At 43.3% G+C, this 20,402-nt stretch overlaps 1 non-coding gene across 1 annotated transcript; it reads left to right on the top strand.

The window, feature by feature from the left end:
• The first annotated feature begins 12,432 nt into the window (after nucleotides 1-12,432).
• LOC128658554 (U5 spliceosomal RNA) lies at nucleotides 12,433-12,546 on the top strand. The gene has a single exon (XR_008402233.1). It is a non-coding gene; the product is annotated as a U5 spliceosomal RNA (small nuclear RNA).
• Nucleotides 12,547-20,402: the final 7,856 nt, after the last annotated feature.

The following is a 20,402-nucleotide window of genomic DNA, read 5'->3' as shown; positions in this document are numbered from 1 at the left end:
GCCCCAAAGCTTTATGTGAATACTGTCAGCTACCTTCTCCAGCTTGCTCCTGTTTGTGTAAAGGGTCTTTTTATATGCAAAAGAAGGGGGAGGGGGGGGAGTGTCTTATTTGCCACTTGCAGTGGGCTTTCCAGCTACCTTTTCAACAGAGCCAAACTGACAGCTTCTAAGTAAGTTTTTAAACAGTTTTATACTGGATTTTTATATCAGTATCTGTGCATCTTATTCTTTATAGTAGTGTCTATTACATGCAGTTATATGAAAATGAGTGTATACTGTCCCTTTAATGAACACTGAAAAATGCACTTAACATTCCCAGAGAGCAGGTAGAAAAATATTAATGGGAGATAACATGTAAAAATGTAGTTCATGAACAGCATATAGTTAATGGATATCTGCTATAGTCTGAGACAGCGAGATCATAACATAATGAACATTAGTAATACTGGCTGCTGGGGCTGTTTAGAAATTACTAATACTGATCCTTCAGTCGAATCTCAGAACATTGAATCAGATGGCGAATTTGATTAAGACGGTGGAAGGATGGAGATCCTATTCCTTTTCAAGTCCCTGTTTCCGGGCTCTATAGGGGGGCTGTGTCTTTGCACATCCCTACTTGGCTATCACTTCTTGTGCGTTTGCCTATCTTTTTTCTATTCCGCTTATTCTTAGAGATCTTGGTTATTAGTGGAAACCTTAATTAAACGTTTCATCTCGAGGGATAATTATGTACTGACGACTTAGGTTGTTACAGGTTCTGGAGAATTTCTATGAAACATTTCTGTCTCGATTCGAAGTAATGGTTCCCTCGATATATTTCGAGAAAGAATTAAGGCCTTGGAGCTTATGATTCTTCACTGGAACTTTTGCAGATTCTAGCCCAAAGCTAGGGCTTCAGGTTTTTTCTGTTCAGGCCTTGATTCGCTCTGACAGATATGACTTCTGAGTCTAATCGTTTCTTTTGAATCGAAAAAGATTTAATTTGGTTCCACTATTCTGGGGTTTTCACAGTTGGATGAGAAGGCGAATCTGAGAGACAGATTATTTTTCTCTTGTTATTTTTGGTGCGGTTAGGACCCAGCATCAGAGATCTCTGCTAAGTCTTAGCTATCCAAGAGTTTTTGGAAGCCGATTCAGTCCTGGCATAAATCCAAGCAGAGCAGAGGCCCACCTAACCTAGGTTGGCAGAAGGGGCCAGTTCCAGGTCCTATCTTGGATCGCATTGGGAACTGACTATCGCTCTTTTTCGGACGCTTGATTCAGGAGGATTTAGCTAGGCTTCAAATCTCTGCCCTCCAGGGCAGTTTCCTTCTCTTGATCCTCTCTTTCAGATAGAGAGAAGGAAGCCTTTCAGGGTGTTGTTCTCCTTTCGAGTCATTGTCCCAGTGCCTATCGCAAAGTGAGGTTTGGGAGATTATTCAAACCGTTTTTTTTTTTGGTTTTTTTTCGTGGTCCCATAGAGGAAGGGAACTCCCATCCTATTTGGGCCCTAAAGTACTTAAGCATCCTTATCATGTTTCCTTGTTGGGTGACTATAAGGTCCACTCTTCCCTTGGTACGGGAGGAGCAGTACAGGACCACTGTTGAGGAAGGATCTCATACCTTTTCTTTCCTCTTCACAGAACTTTTCAGTTCCTAAGGTTGTCTTTTATGGACCAGCACTTCCAGTGCATTGCTCTTGTCGTTTTGGTCTTGATACTGCTTCTAGAGCCTTGGAGGAATTTAGGGTTTCTTTTGGCAGTGGCCAGAGTCCAGATCTAATGGTAGCTTCTCTTATATTGACGATTCTGGTTTATTTTCCATTGTCTCGTCTGAAATAAGTCCTTTAGGGATTTCATCTGTTTTCCTCTTTCAGAGAGGGAAAAATACTTAGACCAGAGTTCTCTAGTGTTGGCACCAGGGTGGATCCTGGATGGTGATTCAGTCTTCATAAGATAGGAAGACATGCCTATCGTACTTGTGAAGTTATGAGTTAGCTTCATCAGGTCGTGCCCTCCAGATCTCCTTCAGGCCATTGCTGGCTCTGTGTGAGGTGATGTTGATTTGTCAAGGGGTCCATCTGGACTTTATTCCTTTTGCCAGATTGCATATCGGCGGAGGCTCGAAATGAGGAAGCACGGAGTGGCGCTCTTTAGAATCTGTGTTAACAGATTTACCTGGACTACTGGTTGAAAGACTCATTCTCTGGTGTCTTTGTCCAAATCTCCTTGTCCTGAGGGACATCTTTCTTAAGTCTCCAAGGACGTTTTTTTACTACGGTCGCAAGCCCGTATGGGTGGTGAGGACGTGCAAAGAGGGGGCCTGTGGGCTCAGGAGTTTTTTCTCCCGAGTAACTTTTGGATCTTCAGGCAATCTCTTTGCTCTGAGGGTTTAGTCTATTGGGTTTGCCCCATTGTATATTTTCTAGTCAGTTTTACTCTTGGTGGCTTAGATCTCCATCAGAGAATGAGAGAATCCCATGGAGGGTAGTATCTCGGGTTTGGTAGTGGGTGTAGGCCCACTACTGCTAGCTGTCAGCTATTCACTCTCCATGTGTGGTCATCCGGGCCGGATGTTTTCTATAGTTTTTTCCCTTTAATTGGGGATAAAGAACCTATCCGAGGGGGTTTCGGATATTTTTATCTGGTAGGGAACGCCAGATGGGGACATCCCGTCTCTTTACCAAGTTACCCACAGATGGGTCATGGTTCAGGGATCCTCAGGCGGAGCTAATGGATGCTTTAGCAGGCCTTGGAGGTTCAATACAATTCTTCCTCTTCTGCCATATCACTCTTGCCTCGAGTGGTGGCTCGAACCTATCAGGAGCAGGTGTCAGGGATGCTGATTCCTCTATTGCGGCCGCGACATTGGGATATCGACTTCGCTTCCAGAAAGGTTACCTTGTCGCAGGGATCTGTTGATCAAAGCCCCTTTGCTTATTTAAATCTTTTTTCTCTGAGGCGGACTGCGAGATGTTGCTTGGTCCTAGCCAGAGAGGGTTTTTCAGAGAGGTTATGGTCCTCTCCTTTAAGCTCATAAGCTGGTCCCTTGTCATCTATCTCATAGTGGGGAGGACCCCTTCTGCTGTAAGGAGCATGGTTCATCCTGGCACACTAGTTTGCCAGGCCTCTTTTATTCCTCCAGGATGGTCTGGAGAAAGTCCTCTTAGCTAGTTCCTTGTTGAAACAAGTTTGGTCCTGTCGTTTTTTTGTTAAGGCCATGACTGCAATCAGGCCGGTGTGTTGATCTGATGCTCCCCCTTGGAGCTTAGATCTTCTTTTTAAGTTTTTGCATGAAACTACTTTTGTATCTATGCATGAGGTTAACGTTAAATTTTTATCTTAGAGATCCTTTCCATCTGATTAGGACTTCCTATGTACAGAAGTGTCTGAGATTGCGGCCTTGCCATGGGACCATCCTTATCGGGTGTTCCTCGATAATATGGTTGTTTTATGATCCTAGTTAGGTTTTCCTTTTTAATATGAGTAGAGTCCACGGCTTCATTCATTACTTGTGGGAATACAGAACCTGGCCACCAGGAGGAAGCAAAGACATCCCAGCCAAAGGCTTAAATACCTCCCCACTTCGCTCATCCCCCAGTCATTCTTTGCCTTTTCGTCACAGGAGGATGGCAAAGAAGTGTCATAAGATTTCAGAGTAGTTCCTTATGAGGGTAGTATTCTTCGCGATGGGACTGGAGTTTTAAGTAGTCTTGTCAGCCTCTCAGTGAGAGCATTGATGAAAGTTAGAGTCTGGAGATGCAGGGAGAACCCATCCAGGCTCATATTAACAGCTCCTTATGCAATCAGCATTGACTAGTTTCGCTGCCTGCTTTCTTCACTCAAGTGCATGTCAGAAGCGCTGCTCCAATCTCTCAAACTTGAAGGACCGTGTCACTGTTCCATGGCATAGATTCCAGTAAGATTGTTTCATTATTTACACACATGTATAACGATAGAAGACAGGGTCACAGTAGGACTGCTTTATCTTTATGGAATCAGGGTTAGTATCTCCTGAGGAGAATTATTAAACAGTGAGGGTTTTTTAATCATATTTGTTATGTGATTTCGACTGCTTATGTGTAAGAACATTTGGGCTTTTAGGCTGATACGGAACATACAGGTTATTTTCAATTTTAAGAGCTGCACAGTTTCTTTATACAGGTAGCCCTCAGTTTACGCCGGGGTTAGGTTCCAGAAGGAATGGTTGTAAATCGAAACCGTTGTAAATTGAAACCCAGTTTATAATGTAAGTCAATGGGAAGTGAGGGAGATAGGTTCCAGGCCCCTCTCAAAATGGTCATAAGTAACACCTAATACATTATTTTTAAAGCTTTGAAATGAAGACTTTAAATGCTAAACAGCATTATAAACCTAATAAAATAATCATACAACACAGAATATATAATTAAACTAAGTTAAATGAACAAAAACATTTGCTAAACAGCATTATAAACCTAATAAAATAATCACACAACACAGACTTCACTTGCATTTTTCTTCAAACAGTTCTTTCTATGCATTCCAATCTGGACTGATTTATAGACAGGAAGATCTTGTTCCTTTGAAATCTGCTCGATTGCTCATGTCTGGTTAAACTGATTAATTTCAGCTTGCTTGGCTTTGCTGCAAAACAAGCGGACAGCTCCTCCTACTGGCTATTTTAATAAATGCACTGCTTCTCAATAGCAGTCACATGACTGGAAAAAAAGGTTGTTATTCTGAAACGGTGTAAATTGAACCGTTGTAAAACGAGGGTCACCTGTATTAAGATGGCGCGTTTTTTCCTTAGCAGGGCCAGGTTTTCCTGCATGAGCATGATGTAACCGGGAATGGTCACATTTTTTTTCCCTGCTTCTGATTCCTGACCAGGTGTCTGCGGAGAGGAGCATCTTCTCTATCTGTCTGGGTCATAGGAGGTGGTGAGTGCCCCAGCCATTGGGGGTATATGTTGCCAGTTGTTTTTCCCTTTTCTATAATTTGATATAGACGAGTTATGGAGGATTCTGTTTTTTTAGAGGGGGATCCCTCCAATACAGAATTTGATACCTGTGTATATTGTGAGGAGGCCCGGGTAATCCAGCCCTCTCAATTATGTTCCGTATGCCGCAATAGGGTGTTATCATCAACCAATGTTGAGATGTTAGAGACCACTGAGTCATCCGCCTCTGAGGATTCTTCATCCAGTAAGGTGTGTTCCCTAGATTCTGTTCCTATATATGCAGTTTTCCCGAGTTCCGATCCTCCATCGCCTGTAAGGGGTTTGTTTCCACCAGAGGTTACTACGCAGTTCCGCATGGCCATCTTCGCGGCCTTAGCTCTTCTACCCCTGGACATTTGTGTAAAATAACGATTGTGTCCGATCAGTTCTCTGGGAATGCGTTTCCCTCTGAGGCCTCAGAGGGAGAACCTACAGGGTCGGAGTCTGCTGACTTGGGTCCTCCGACTGCGGAGGGCTTAGGATTTAGGTTTTGATTGGCACGCCTGCGTTTACTCCTGAGAGAGGTTTTGGCGATGTTAGAGGTTCCCAGTACTGATCCGTCAGTTGAATCTCAGTCCTCTAAATCTGATAACGATCTTAACTAGACAAGGGGAGGATGGATCCTATACCTTGTTTTCTTGTTTTACTTTTTTTTTTATTGTTTATTTAGAATCCCAGTTCCGAGCTCTATTGGGGATTGTGTCGTATGACAGGCAGGACCTGTTTTTTTTTGTTTGTTTGCACACTCCGTTTGCCTGGTTGCTTTTACTTTGCTATTCTGTTTTGGATAGTTTTTTTGTTTTTTCAGAGCTCTGGGTGGTTATAGAAACTCTGCTTAAAGACGTTTCGTCACATGGGATTTTGGGGTAATTTTTTGAGTAAAACTTTTAAGCCTTGGAGCTTAATTTGATTTTTCAGTTCTAACCTTGCTGGAACTTAAAGGGACACTGTACCCAAATTTTTTCTTTTGTGATTCAGATAGAGCATGACATTTTAAGCAACTTTCTAATTTACTCCTATTATCAAATTTTCTTCATTCTCTTGGTATCTTTATTTGAACTGCAAGAATGTAAGTTTAGATGCCGGCCCATTTTTGGTGAACAACCTGGGTTGTCCTTGCTGATTGGTGGATAAATTCATCCACCAATAAAAAAGTGCTGTCCAGAGTACTGAAACAAACAAAAGACTTAGATGCCTTCTTTTTCAAATAAAGATAGCAAGAGAACAAAAAAAATTGCTAATAGGAGTAAATTAGAAAGTTGCTTAAAATTGCATGCTCTATCTGAATCACAAAAGAAAAAATTGGGGTTCAGTGTCCCTTTAAGAGTTTCGTTTTCGCCTTGGATTGCTCCGGCAGATACGTTGTATCCTAGATAACAGGCAGGACCTGTTGTAGATACTAGTTGGGTTTGCTCCTTCTTTCCTTACAAGAAAAGGAGTTTTTTTCTAGATTTCCGGTCCAGGAACAGTAGGCCCATCTATCCTATTTGGGATAGGGGAAGAGCTGGGGCTATAAAACACCCTGGTGCCAAGTACAAAGAGGCTCCCTCAAACAGGCCCCAATAGAACGATAGAGAAAAAACGGAGTGGAGGTACTGGCGCTAGAAGCTAGGGAAGGGGGATAAAGCTATAAAGTAGGTCATATGACATAATTAATACGAGGTTTACACTAAAAAGTGTTTTCTTATGAATATAGACCTATAGTCTTAAGATTAGCTCGAAAAAATCAGATTACAGTAAATATAAGTTGTTTTTTTTTTTATAAATAATTTTTTTATTGAGACATTGAATGGAATCAACACAATAAAGAGTATGTCCAGGCACGGAACAAAAACAATAGAGAAACAAATACATTTCACATAAAGAAGGTATACAAGAATTATAACATTGGTGTGCTAATGTAGTATTTGTTATAATAGTATCTAGTCCAGAGCAGTTCAATATTTATATAAAAGTAAGAGTCAATGATATGGAATACATCCAGGACGATAATAGAAGGATAACAGTTGACAAAAGCTATAGTACTACCTTTATAACCTTGAGTATGAGATGTAGAGCAGTATATATGAAATATGTGTGGCTGGAACATATAGGAATGAAGCCTCGAATTTTTTTTTTAAAACAGGTAGAAAGTGGTCCCTACTCCAAGATAAGGGGTATTATATAAGCTGAAAATAGTGAGAGATAGGGAGCTGGCTTTTATCAGGCCTCCCGTAGGCCTGGGTGCGTGGGGGGGGTGGGGAATACAGCGGACACGAGCCGCTCGTAATGGAGTGGAAAAGGGGGGGGGGGCGGAGCCAGTTAGAATGTTATGAAAGTACAGACTACAGGGCTATTTAAAATGGAATGGGATTGGATCACAGGGCTGTTGAGTGCACTCCTAGTGGGGTTATTCTTAATCTACGCCTCCAGTAAATTAAAGCTAGGGCATGTGAAAGTAAGGGTAGCTTCCCAAAAAGGATATAAACAGGGGGGGATATTTATATATGTACAAAAGGTAAGGGACTACTACACGAGTCCCTCTCCTGGGGAGGTGCCCACTATAGGCGACGCAGGTAAAAGGAGTAGGGATATGACCCGCAGGTAATAAATACCGGCGGGAAAGGGAGGAGAGGGGTCAGATGAAGGTGGTGAATGACTGATAAAGCCATGTCCTGAAAAAGCTATGTGTCCCTTACATACAAGCTTAAAGGGAGCTATAGATAGAGTGGGATCACAATTGAAAATTTTCCCTTAAGGTAGTTTAAGACATAACAGCAAACTTCACATATAAAACAAATGGATAAGTAGAGGGCAAAAGGAACCGCCAGCTGCAAAACAAACAACTCTCAACATGTAATAAGTGCCATTTATGAGGAGGTATTGTAAAATCTCTAGCATCTATGCAGTGGGGTACTTAAAGAAAGATAAACGAGTCACCTGCATGGACATTTCTAACATTCTCATGCTGCAACAGGACTGACATATAGGACTTTAGTGTGGGGGAAGAGATATTAAGGTGGAGTATGCTATATGGGGTTTTGTTAGGCTTCATGGTGTGTTATGAGGAGGGATCAAAGTTGTGTGCTTGGTGAGTAGGTTCTGAATTAAGACTTTGAGGTGCCTTTAACTTTACCTGGGGGAATATACGTGAGGGAGGTATGTGGATTATGTGGCAGGATGTGTACATTAGGGAGAGAAGCTCTATTCCTAAGAGATACAAATACTAAGCTTCAGGCTTGATCATGTAAATAATAGCTGGAAACCTTTAATGTGAGCCTGAATAGTTTTAGAGCAATGTAGCGCATATCCTTAAATTGGAGATAACAAAGGGGTTAGGCTAGGTGCAGGACTAAGAAGATGCATGTAGAGAACAATTATCCCACATAATATCATGAACTCATATCACCAACCAAATAACATATAGGTGAAAGATCCCCTTTTAAAGTTATCTCCTTCAACTCAAAATTAGGCAGAACAGCAAAGCTGACACCTATACAGATATGAAAACATAAAATACAGAGTACTTCAAACTAACCTGCAAGCATGTCTCAGGCATTTGAGCCATGTCAAGGGTAATAAAATGTTTAGTGGCTAAGTGTCTAAAAGATAATAACTTGAGCTCTCTAATTATTCTATCCAGATATGGCTGAGTATTAAAATTTAGGAGGCAACTTTAGGTGAGGAAATTATGGTTTAAACCTTCATGAAGCATGCTTGTGTGATAGGGATGAGGAGCTACTTATAAGTTCTGAGGCAGTGAAACGTTATAAGAAACAGACTGTAACCCCTATAAAGGTAAAATGATGTTGTACAAAAAAAACTGTCTGTGAATAATATAAACAGATCAATACAGCAAGAGTCATTAAGATTAACTTGCCAGGTTATGATGTCCATGTAATTGACCAACTTGCAAATAATGTTTTACATTAAGGAATAGAGAATAAACATTTAAAGATAATAGAACAAGATCATCCAACAGGTTAAAACTTTAGTAGTAAACCAATAACTAAGAGGTACAATAGGCACTTTTGAGGGGCCCATGAGAGCTGTGTTTCTGATGTTAGTGTCATTTTTCAGAAGGGGAGAGTGAGGCATAGTGTCCCACCATTAAATCAGGTTTTAAGGAATGGGATGTCACTGAGTATATTACCCGATACCAGCCCTGCAGCTATGAACGGCCTGGGTGACTCCAAAAACTCTTGCTCCTACGTCCAGTGATTGCTCTCTGCTGTTTGTAGCTTTATGAAATTCTGTGTGCTGTGTAACAATCAGGCGGCTCAGAATAACTTGCATCAACACCGGAGCTGATTGAGTTTCACACGATGGTAGAGCTGACCACGCTATGTTGCATGTGTGCTCAAGGGGATTATCATGAGACACGCCGCAGCCATGTCCAGAAGCGCCTGTAGTGCTCTTCAAAAATCGTCCAGGCTCCATCTTGGAAAAGGTATTTTCCCATCTGGCACCAAACGTGTGTTCTGTGTTTGGGCTGAGATTGAGAGGTGCTTGATCATCTGGCAGGTGTCTGAATGAGGGAACAAACCAATCTCTCTCCGTGCAGGCATTGTGGTCTATCAGACCTTCGCTTAGCTGCTCTGTGGTCTCGGTGAGTGTCTCCTGCGCATGTATGGCCGATTCCATACGAAGATCTCTTAACTCATTTTTGAGGCTTTCAAATTGGGCAGTCATCTGGCGATCAAAATCCATTAGTAGCTTATTAATGAGCATGGGTATGTGTCCGTCCTCCATGATCAAGAGGGAGAGATGCCGCAGCAGCGCAGGTAGCTGTTAAGCCCTAAGCAGCCGGGTGGGGTGGGGGCCTCTAATGGCAGGCCAGTACAAAGGAGTTTTGTACAAAAGATCCCTTCAATCAGTGTTCTGGCTCTCCCGGTCTTCTCCTGAATCTTATAATAGCATTTTCAGTGAAATAGTAATTGTTAAACCATTATTCAAAGTGATTTATGAGATTAAAGCAACAGGAGCTATGTCTCTAAGCGTCTGCTCTTGGTGATGGCTAGCTCCGCCCCCCTAAATATAAGTTTAATATTCACAGCAACACAATAAATAAAATAAAACCATTCGGTGAGGCAATCCAATACTGTCTAATATTAGTATGGTACACACAGCTAGAGATACTGAATATAATCAGTACACTATAAGCGTAGAGATATATGTGAATAGAATTTACACAGTTAGAGCTCCAGCATCAAAGAACACATGATACTGGGGTCTAAACTGAAATCAATCCATAAACTAAAATCATACAAAGTACAGCATAAACAAATTACTAGATAACTAAAAATATAGGCATTTCGGTACATAAAATAAAGGCATTAATACACATGAAATATATCAATCTTAGAGTGTACTAATAAAAGAGTAAAAACAAACTAAATCACTGGTCGCCCAGGACTAAATCATAAGATGTAGCTAAAAAAGGTATAAGCGGCAGTACGTACTGCTAACAAATAATAACACACAGCTCCGCTTTAAAAGCAAATAGTAATGAGTAGGTTAATGTGGGGCACAATATTTCAAAGATACCTGCTGGTTACTATCTCTACGTCTAGAGAAGTAACCCTGTAGTCTGGACTGTAACTGTCCAATTCAACGTCAAATGCTTCCAACCCTGTAGTTGGTGAAGATAGTGGGTCGCAAGTTTTTCCGCCCCTCCAGCGGCTCTTTTTCTTCTTAAACAGGAAGAGTCCACAGCTGCATTCATTACTTTTGGGAATTCAGAACCTGGCCACCAAGAGGAGGCAAAGACACCCCAGCCAAAGGCTCAAATACCTCCCCCCCTTCCCTCATCCCCCAGTCATTCTTTGCCTTTCCTCACAGGAGGTTGGCAGAGAAGTGTCGGAAGATTAAAGATAGTCTCTTATGGAGGGTAGTACTCTTCGAAATGGGACTGGAGTTTTAAGTAATCCTGTCAGCCTCCCAGTGAGAGCATGGATGAATGTTAGAGTCCGGAGATGCAGGGAGAGTCTTTCTGCGAAACCATCCCGACTCATGTTAACAGCTCCTTAGCAATCAGCATTGACGAGTTTCACTGCCTGCTTCCTTCACTCAAGTCCATGTCAGAAGCGAGGCGAAGGGCCGTGTTCCTGTTCCACGGCATAGATTCCGGTAAGATCATTTTATTTTACTTTGATGTATGAATGTAATGTAAACGAAGAAGTCAGGTTCTCAGTGGGACTCCTTTATCTTTATGGAATCAAGGGTTAATATCTGTTCTACATTTCATTTCCATATTCCTGACCGCGTGGAGATGGAGAGAGTCTGTTTCGCTAGTTGTCTGGGTCACAGGAGGTGGTGAGTGCCCCAGCCATTGGGGGTGTAAGGTGCTGTTTTTATTTTTTCCTTCTATCCATAATTTCTATCCAAGTTATGGAAGATTCTGATTTTTTGGATACGGATGACTCTAATTCAGATTCTACTTCTTGCGAAGAATATGAAGTAATCCATGCCCATCAGTTATGTTCCGAATGCCGCTTTAGAGTGCTCTCTTCTCCCGCAACAGGGAACTTAGAGTCCGCCGAGCCATCCACCCCTGGGGATTCCACATCCCGTGAGGCGCGTGCCCTAGAACCTTCCTTAGCTATACAAGCAGGTGTCTCTAATGCTGTCACCCCTTCTCTGGAAGGCGGCTTGTTTCCTTCAGAGGTTACGGCATGGTTCCACATGGCCATATCTATGACGTTGACGTATTTACAACTTCCTGGGAGATATTGATGAGATACTGTCCGTGTTCTGTTAACCAGGGCTCGTCAGGCGTGGGATCGTCTGGGTCAGATCATCCATCTGAGGAAGTGGTTTCCTCTGAAGCTTCAGGGGCCCAACCCTCGGGTCTGGGTTCGTCAGTTGCCCCGGGGGAGGTAAGTATTTCTTTTCGTTATAGACTGGCGCACCTTTGTGTCCTGCGGCATGTTTTGGCGGTGCTGGAGGATCCCAATCCTAATGGGTTGAGGGATCCTCTGTCTTATGTTCCAGGCGGCAAGCTGGGTTAAACGTGGGGGGATGAAGTTAATCTCCTTGTCGTCTCCAATTTACTTTTTTTTCCAGTTCTGAGCTTTGGGAGAATGGGGTCTCTGATTGGCTGGTCCTGTTAGTGTGCCCATTCTTCTTGGGCTTTCACCTACGGGTGCTGCCTTCTTTTTCTTTGATCCGGGTTAGGATGCATTTTTTTTTTTTTGTGAAGCTCATTTCGTCTCTGGAATTTGATACTAGCGATTTTGTGGTCTGTTGGGCACTTCTGCGGAAGTTTCATGTTAAGGTGTTTGTACATTGTTATGTCTATAGTTCTTTTTGTCGATTCCTATTGGGGTTTCAATTTTTCTGTGGCCTGGGTCATTTCTGAGTGCCCTATGTAGCAGACTGGTCCTGGTCTGGCACTATTTTCTGTTCCTTAAGGTTTATATCATCCACGTGGTGCCGTTATAACTGGCTGTCCTGGTTGGGTGGTGAGTTGCTCAATCGGATGAGGAGTTCGTTATACTCTGGTTTCTCTTCAGATTGAATAAAGCTTTCGCCTTTACTAAAGTTTTCTGTGGAGAGGATCATCCATGAGTTTTCAAAAAATGTTTGAGGCTCTGCCCCTTGCAGGGCTAAAACATGGTAGATAAGGCCTTTTGTTCCTAGACGTCAGGCTGGTTCTCGTTTCTTCCTTTGGGCGGGGCATCAGAGGGATTGTACTCAGTCCTCATTGTCCTGTTCCTCATTGTTGGTGGGGTTCCAGAAGGGATTCTGCTAAAGATTACTCTGGGGGTTCCCGAGGTCCTTTAGCCTCGGAGCTAGGGTTCTCCATTCCCAATGGGACTGGAAGTTGAAATGACTCCTTGGACATCAGGGGTACCAGGTTGGGGTGATTTGTATCTCCTCTATGGTATTCTTATTGAATGTATTTTTTGAGGCCTTGATAACGGTAACTCTTCCTTAAGGGGTTGAGGTGTCTTAGGATTCTTTTTTTCCCCTTCTTGGGGCTGGTTGGGGGCTCATCTGTTCGGGCATTTACAGACTTTTTCTTCCTCCTACTGTTTCTCGTCTGCTCCCATGTTTTGGGGCTCTCGAGAATGCGTTTGTCTCTGATTTTTCCTGGAGCTGCCCTTACTTAAAACGCCAGGAATTGTGACGCTCGTCCATCGTTAATTCATTGAGCTGTGGGGGTTTCCGGGAGTTTGATCCTAAAGGAATTGTTTGGAGACTATTTTATCTTCTCAAACTGGATTATCTAGTTTTGAGCTTTAACTCTGGGGTGTTGTCCCTCGAGCCTTTAGGAGATATGCTCTCTGTCTCTGGGATGCTTAGCGAACATCCAGTGTCCAAGGACCTTTCAATGTGGCTGTGGTTGCATCTCCTTGGGTACAGGTTTTCCGTATGAGGTATCCCTATGGTTTCTCAGGGGTTGCTACCTTGTAGCCGGCTCCAGTTTCCAGATGTCCGGTTTTCCGGACATGTTCTTGTCTTGGATATCTGACCGAATCTCTTAGATGTGTCTTGGATGGTTCAGTGCTTCTGGTTCTGATATTTCCACTTGCTCTTTCAGGGGGTTTTGTTTTTCTCTTAAGAGAGACTTGGAAATAGCCTGATGGGTAGTTTAGCTGCCTAGCAAGCGGGAGATTGCAGTCACAATCTGTTGCAGCTATTTGCACCTTAAAAGTGTGCTCGACAGCTGTTTGTTTTTCTACTGGGCCTGTTGCAGCCGGATGGTTCCTCTACAATCGGTATTGCCTTTACCATCTGTCTGCTGCCGCACACTCCATGCCTGTGGGTGGGTGAGCGGTTATATTTGGCTTTCTCCTTCCCTTAGGGAGATTGGGGCATACCACAGTATACACCGAATGCCCGGAGGTCTTCCTCTGTTCAGTGGGGTCCCCCCTGCCTTGCATGCAGGATGTCATGAAGGGTTGGATTCTGGTATTGTGCAGTCACTGTTGTTTCAGTGTAGTCTCTCTTTTGTCTGGGAGTGTCCTTTCTTGTAGGGTAAGGATCTGTGTCTGGGTCCTGGAACCTGAGCTCGTCCTATGTTCTGTCAAAGCTTAGTTTGTTAGCATGCCAGTCTTGTTAGCAAATGGTGGAGTTTGCTCTACCCATTGGTACCGTTCAATTTAGTTCCCCTCCTTTTTCCTTACTGAGGATCTGGGTGGTCCGGGGTATTTTTTTTTTCCCTGCCTTCAGACATTGCCAGTCCCTTTGGTGCTGAGTCTGTTGCCTCTGAGAGGGGGCCAGAGGTCTGTCTGCTTGGTTGAGCCTTGACCGCGTATCTTACTTGATCTTGTGATCCCTCCTTCACTGGGAGGCTTTGCAGTGTTTCCTTCCTCAGCAGGGGGCTTTGTCTGCTGGTTTTGGATGCTCTCCTACTTCCTTGTTTTTCCTGGGAGGGAGTGGGTTTCTGCACGATAAGATTTATGGTGCTATTTTAAGGCGGTTTCCGTGGGGGGGTTTTATCCCTCGGTCACTCTTTCATAGTGCACATTGCACACTGTGTGAGGGATGGGGCCTGCCTTGTCTATCTAGGTCTCCAGGGTTGGGACGTTACATGGTCCCTTGGACTTCCGTTCAGATAGGGGTAGGTTTTTTTCCTCCCTTCTATTTTTTTGGTTGTTTGTCCTTTATGCGTTTTTGTCCTGTTGCAACCTTGGTTTGTGCTTAGAGTTCAGCTAGGGTTCCTTTTACCCTAGCTTGTTGGTCTTTAGATCTCTGTTGAGTTCTTCTTCCTCTTCCCTTAAGGGGGTATGTGGAGGTCCCCTTCCCTCGGGTCCGGGGTGAGTTTAATTGTGGGCTTGGAGTTTGAGGGACTGGTCTCTTCGGAGACTTTGTGCTTGGTGGAATCTACTGATTCTGAGCGGTCTCTAACTAGGGCCTTGCTGGTTTTAACTGATGGGCAGTTACCTGGTCCTTTCAGGTTTTATCCTTCTGTTTCTGGTGAAACAGTTTGTTTTTGTCAGATGTTTGGGTAATTTCAGGCTGTGGTGCCCTTCAAATGGGCTGCCTCGTCTACCCACCCTTTTTTTGCAATCAGTGTCCTCTATAGCTTGGTTATTGTTTTCCCAAAAGTAATGAATGCAGCTGTGGACTCTCCCCGTTTAAGAAGAAAAACTTAAATTATGCTTACCTGATAATTTTCTTTTCTTCTGACGGGGTGAGTCCACAGCTCCTTGCCCACATTTTTATATGGGGCGGCCGTTTATTTTTTTATTCTTCTGGCACCTTTTTTACCCTGATATTTCTCCTGCTGTTCCTTGTTCCCTTGGCAGAATGACTGGGGGATGAGGGAAGTGGGAGAGGTATTTAAGCCTTTGGATGGGGTGTCTTTGCCTCCTCCTGGTGGCCAGGTTCTGATATCCCAAAAGTAATGAATGCAGCTGTGAACTCTCCCCGTCAGAAGAAAAGAAAATTATCAGGTAAGCATAATTTAAGTTTTCCTTTCTTTGATCGTCCGTTACAGCAGCTAATCCTCGAGGACCTCTGGCGTGTGAACGCTGCTAGCTTCCTCGTTCGGCTACGTCAGACTATCACGTGATAGTCTGACGTAGCCGAACTCGGAAGCTAGCAGCGTTCACACGCCAGAGGTCCTCAAGGATTAGCCACTGGAGCAGACGATCAAGGAAAGGTAAAGAGCCGCTGGAGAGGCGGAAAAACTTGCGACCCACTATCTTCACCAACTACAGGGTTGGAAGCGTTTGACATTTGAAATGGACACAGTTACAGTCCGGACTACAGGGTTACTTCTCTATACGTAGAGGTAGTAACCAGCAGGTATTTTTGAAATATTTTGCCCCACAGTAACCTACTATTCGCTTTTAAAGCGGAGCTGTGTGCTATTATTTGTTAGCCGTACGTACTGCCGCTTATACCTTTTTTAGCTAGATGTTATGATTTAGCCCTGGACGTCCAGTGATTTAGTTTGTTTTTACTCTTTTATTAGTACACCCTAAGATTGATATATTTTATGTGTATTAATGCCTATATTTTATGTACCGAAATGCCTATATTTTTAGTTATTTAGTAATTTGTTTATGTGCTTATATGCTGTACTTTGTATGATTTTAGTTTATGGATTGATTTCAGTTTAGACCCCAGTATCATGTGTTCTTTGATGCTGGAGCTCTAACTGTGTATATTCTATTTACATATATCTCTACGCTTATAGTGTATTGATTATATTCAGTATCTCTAGCTGTGTGTACCATACTAATATTAGACAGTATTGGATTGCATCACCGAATGGTTTTATTTTATTTATTGTGTTGCTGTGAATATTAAACTTATATCTACTGTAATCTGTTTTTTTCAAGCTAATCTTTAGACTATAGGTCTATATTCATAAGAAAACAATTTTTAGTGTAAACCTCGTATTAATTATTTGTCATATAACCTACTATATAGTCATCTATCCTAGTTAATAGGCTGGTCCTGTTTAGGTATTATCTGGGGTGGGTGTTTGAGTCGGAACTAGGCTTCTTTCTGAGCAATTGTCTTCTCAGGAAATGGGAAGTTTGTCAAATGACCTTTTTGTCAATGTCCTGGTATCTATCGCATTGTGAGAGTATTTTTGTCCTCTGTTGGTGCATGCACTAATAGGGGGATGGTGTTCCCGTCCTAATTAGGATCTCCCTTCCTTTGGTTAGGAAGTAGGATGTCTTTTCTGGTTCATCCTTTTTGATCAAATCCGGTTCTTAGGAACCGTATCTTACAGTAAAACTCGTTCTGATCCCAGGTTTCCTTCTTGGGATCTGGGGGTTAAGGTGGCAGTATCCTGCTTCAGATTTTACAGTGGTTCCCGGGTCTCTGCCTTTAGGGATTTCTTACCTTCGTCTGCTAATAGATCTTTTGTTTTTTTTCTCATGTATTTTCGATCCTCAGAGTTGGATCTAGACCGGAGTTGCTGGTGTAGTCACCAGGGTGAATCTTGGATGCTGTTTTTGGCTTATGGACAGGAATTTTTCCTGTGATCTTGCAAGATTTAACCTTCGGGTTACGCCCTCCAATCCCGCTTCTGGTCTTCGTTGCGGGAGGTGGAGAGTGATATACACAGCCAAGGTTGAGACTTCAGCATGGAGCTGGTGTATCTGTCTTAACAGACTTACATGGTATATCGGTTGGGGAAATCAATCCCAGTGTTCTGTTCAGATCTCCCTGAGATTCTCTTAAGCTCTTCCGGGGTGGTTTTGACTTTGTCGCTTTCTTGTCTGTGAGGAGAGAGTGTCCTAGGGAGGTCCGTGGGTTGGGAGTTTTCTTCCAGTTGATCCTTTGGTTCCTCAGCAAGCTTTCTGCTTGGAGGATTTGGTCTTCTGGGTTCATACCAGATGGGACCTTTCAGTGGGGAGATCTTCTTTTGTAGAGGGAGAGTTCCTCCTGCTAGACGGGGGTTTTTTGTGTTTGAGGGTGGGCGGAGGCCCACTTCAGCTCATTGCCAGCGACCCTCTCTGTCAGTGTACTCCTCATGATCAGATGGCCCCTTCCATCATTCCCTGCTCAAACATTTGTATCTAATGGGGAAGATGATCAAGGTACCTTCTCTCTTTCGGCCATGTCACGCTTTGTTGTGGATGGTTTGATCCTAGCAGGAGCAGGCATCTGTAAGACAGTTTGCTCCGTTTATATCTATGAGTTGTATTGCAGTTTTTGGGGCTTTGGACCTTGTTACAGGGATTTGCTGGAGCCAGGGTCCTTGTGTTCATCACAATCTGGATTCTCTGAGGCTGACTGCATAGGATTGTACGCTTGGTTCTTAGCCATGAGAGTTTTTTTCTGAAAGGAATGTTGGTGCTGTCGTTTTAGCTCATGAGCCGGTGTATCATTGCATCTATCAAAATGGGTGCAGGACCTACTTTTCTGGTAAGAGTGTCCTACGATGGCTTATTGGTGAACTTTGCTATTTTGGAAGCTGAAGGTTAAGAGTTCAAATCCAGCTGTGGCTATGTACTCTTCATAATGCAGGACCTACTTTTTCAGGTATGAAGAGCAGGGATTTCCCTGGCATAAGGCCAGGTTTCTTTTCCAGGATCCTTCCTTTCTTCAGGATGCTCTGGAGAAGGGCCTTTCCTGTGGCTCTCTTAGAGGTCGGATTTCGGCCCTATATGTTTTACTGCTCAAGAGGCTCACGGAGCTTCTAGATGTCCAGTCTTTAGATCTAGTGCTCCTCTTGGGAGTTTACATCTTGTTCTAGGTTTTGCAGAAGGCTCCGTTTGGGCTTATGCATGGTTTTCTGTCTGGGAAGGTTCTTTTCTACTGACTATTGCTTTGGCGAGTTCTAAGATTGCTGCCTAGCCTTGTGAGTTTCCTTACCTAGTTTTTTATGCGGCTAAGGATGTGCTTCGTACTGGTTTAGGTCTGCTTCCTTCTTGAATATAGCTGCTGCTATATCCTCCTGGATGTTATTGTCATATTTGACCTATTTTGGATGTTAATACATTTTGGATTTTAATGCATGGGGGATCTCTTCGTTTTTTTCTATGGATTTATTACCAGCTGATCCTCCATACACTGATTTGACTTAGGTGGGTGTGAGCAGGTGTCTGGTGGCAATTGGAGGAACGGTACCTTATGTCATCCCTAGAGGATAGGAGGAGCTGAGTGACGCAAACAGACCCACGAGGACGCCAGCCGCGCCATTGAAGTTCCCTGAACACTTGGAGAGGCAGTATGAATGTGCCCGTGTTCGTAAGAAGAGATCGTAAAGTCCAGTAAGAAAGGCAATAGAGCCAGTGGATGTAGTGCTTGGTCACGGGAAGGAGGAATATACACTTGCACTCCAGTATTTTATACTCACTTATACTCACTCTTGCAAGCAGTTTGCTTTGTACTGCAGCCGCTTTAGCACCAGGAACTGTATTTTATTATATGATGATTTTTAACAGTCTTTAGTTTGCTCTTTGAAATCGATGTTTCAGATTGCAACATCAATCAGGAGATTGTGGCTCCTTCCTTGTGTTCTAATCCTTCCCTTCGAAGGAGCAGTTATTTCATAACTTGGATGTTGTTCGAGCCTTGAAGTTCTTTTTCAGGCTACAATGGTGCTTTGTCTGATTTTTTCCTTGTTTGTGTTTATTCGGGGAAGCGTAAGTGGCCGGGTGCCTCATCCGCTTCTTTGTTTTTCTGGTTGAGGAGCATTCCTCTCTTACCTTATAAGTCGGTGAGACACAAGCCTCCAAAGAGGATGAAGGCTCATTCAACTAGAGTTGTGGTTTCCTCTTGGATTTTTTGAGAATGAGGCCATTTATGGATTAGATTGTAGGGCGGCTACCTGGTCTTCCTTACATACTTTTTCAAGATTTTACATATTTTACATTTTTGCTTCGGCAGAAGCAGCTTTTGGGGTAAAGGGTTTTTGCAGGCTGTGGTACCCTCACAACAGGGTCCACCTCTCTTTTTTACTCTCCCGTTTTTCATTCAGTGTCCTCTAGAGCTTGGGTATATGTTTCCCACAAGTAATGAATGAAGCAGTGGACCCTCCTCATATTAAGAAGGAAAACATAAATTATGCTTACCAGATAATTTCCTTTCCTTCTGTATGAGGAGAGTCCACGGCTCCAGCCCGAATTCTCCGTTGGGCGGAATTAAATTTGGTTTGTTCTTCTGGCACCTTTTATACCCTGATATTTCTCTTACTGTTCCTTGTTCCCTCTGCAGAATGACTCGGGGATGAGGGAAGTGGGGGAGGTATTTAAGCATTTGGCTGGGGTGTCTTTGCCTCCTCCTGCTGGCCAGGTTCTGTATTCCCTCAAGTAATGAATGAATGAAGCCGTGGCCTTTCCTCATACAGAAGGAAAGGAAATTATCTGGTAAGCATAATTTATGTTTTCCTCCTAAGGTTGTGTCAAATCACAACTTCAATCTCATGTCCTATTCCTTCTTCTCGAAGGAAAGTTTTCTACGGAGTATGGAGTCGTTCCTTGGAATCCTATCTTCAGGCTGCATAGGGTTTGACAGATGTTCTCTGTTTGTTATCTTTAGTTGAGGGGTGTTGTCCACTTGGCATTTGAGACAGCGGGACACAAGCCTCTTTAGAGGATTATGGCTCATTCTATGGGAGCAGTGACGTCCTATTGGGTCTCTAGGATGAGGCCTGTGGATCAGATTGCTAGGGCGGCTACTTGGTCCTCCTTACATTCTTTTTCTTAAATTTCTATTTAGTTTTTTCTTCTGTTGAAGCCGCCTTCGAGAGAACAGGTTTTGCAGGCTGTGGTGCCTTCAGATGGGAGCTCCTCTCTTTTGCCCTCCCATTACCATTCAGTGTCCTCTAGAGCTTGGGTATAATTTCCCACAAGTAAGGAATGCAGCTGTGGACTCTTCCTGTATTAAGAAGGAAAACATAAATTATGCTTACCAGATAATTTCCTTTCCTTCTGTACAGGCAGAGTCCACAGCTCCCGCCCGTGTTCTCCGATGGGCGGCCCAAAATTTTAACTTGTTCTTCTGGCACCTTTTTTACCCTGATATTTATCCTACTGTTCCTTGTT

The sequence above is a fragment of the Bombina bombina genome, chromosome 4 (genome assembly GCF_027579735.1).
Source record: "Bombina bombina isolate aBomBom1 chromosome 4, aBomBom1.pri, whole genome shotgun sequence".
Lineage (NCBI taxonomy): Eukaryota > Metazoa > Chordata > Amphibia > Anura > Bombinatoridae > Bombina > Bombina bombina.
The sequence above is the reverse complement of the archived record's forward strand: the minus strand, read 5'-3'. Positions and strand labels throughout refer to the sequence as shown.